At 31.3% G+C, this 1114-nt stretch overlaps 1 pseudogene; it reads right to left on the minus strand.

Annotated features, from left to right (window-relative positions):
- Positions 1-205: 205 nt before the first annotated feature.
- LOC112479939 lies at positions 206-324 on the minus strand (annotated as a pseudogene).
- Positions 325-1114: the final 790 nt, after the last annotated feature.

The raw sequence follows: 1114 nt of genomic DNA on the forward strand, positions 1-1114 counted from the left end.
TAGCTTCTTTCAGATTGCAAATTTCTTTACTTTTCCTACTTTATGCTTTGCTGCTTTTTAATTATGATTAATATTTAAGAGATAAAACAAACCTAATTTTTATTTATTTTTATTTTTTAAATTTTTCTAGGCAAGGCAACCCTTGGTTGACCTCACAGATTGCAGAGATCTTGTCAGCTTACAATCCCTTATTTTTTATTTTTTACGCCAACAGCACCTGGTCTTCCTAGGTGGTCTCCCTTCCAAGTACTAGCAATGCCCGACCCTGCTTAGCTTCTGAGATCAGATGGGTTTGGGCTTGTTCAGAGTGGCATGGCCATAGACAAAGCAAACCTAATTTTTAACAGTCTCAGAAGTATCTCTATTAGGTTGATGCTGGAAAATTATAAAGCATTACTTTATTATTTTCTCCTTCATCAATCATGGCACATAAATCAAGAAATACGTGGCATCTCAAAATGTTCCTCTCTGGAGTCTACCCCTGACTCTGTCGAGAAACGATATACTGTCAGTAGTAATTTTTCTTCATGATATAGCAGAAAACAATACCTTTTGTGAATACCCTTTCATTGTTTTATATCTGTAGATAATTAATATTCTCAGGAAAAAGTGAGCATTTGAACTACATATCAGCTCTGGATTTGATAAATAAGGTTTTAGTACCCAACCTCATAAATAATTTCAACTTCAATTTGATCAGCAGAAAAATAATTTATTTTTCTCTTTTGACATTACTAACATTCAAAAATACTATTTTAATTAATTTCTCACAGGAGAGGAAAATCACTTTATAAAATTTCAACAACAAACCTTATTTATTTGTATGTCAATATTCTAACCAATCATTTGTTGTAAAAATAAAAATTATGCTATATATAAAAGCAAGCAATTATCTAATAATCTACTGGATTATCAATCCTTTGAGTGCAGGAGTGCCTGGCATACTATAAACTACCAATCTATGATCTCTTTGAATTGAAAATTCATTTTCATTTATTCATTTTTGAGTCATCATTATAAGATTAAGCTATTGCTTTTTGAATGTGCTGACTGAGGACCACAAAGTACAGAAGTAAGGAATAGGAAACCATCACATGTTAGTTTTAAAAATAAT

The sequence above is a fragment of the Pteropus alecto genome, unplaced genomic scaffold, assembly GCF_000325575.1.
Source record: "Pteropus alecto unplaced genomic scaffold, ASM32557v1 scaffold21, whole genome shotgun sequence".
NCBI lineage: Eukaryota > Metazoa > Chordata > Mammalia > Chiroptera > Pteropodidae > Pteropus > Pteropus alecto.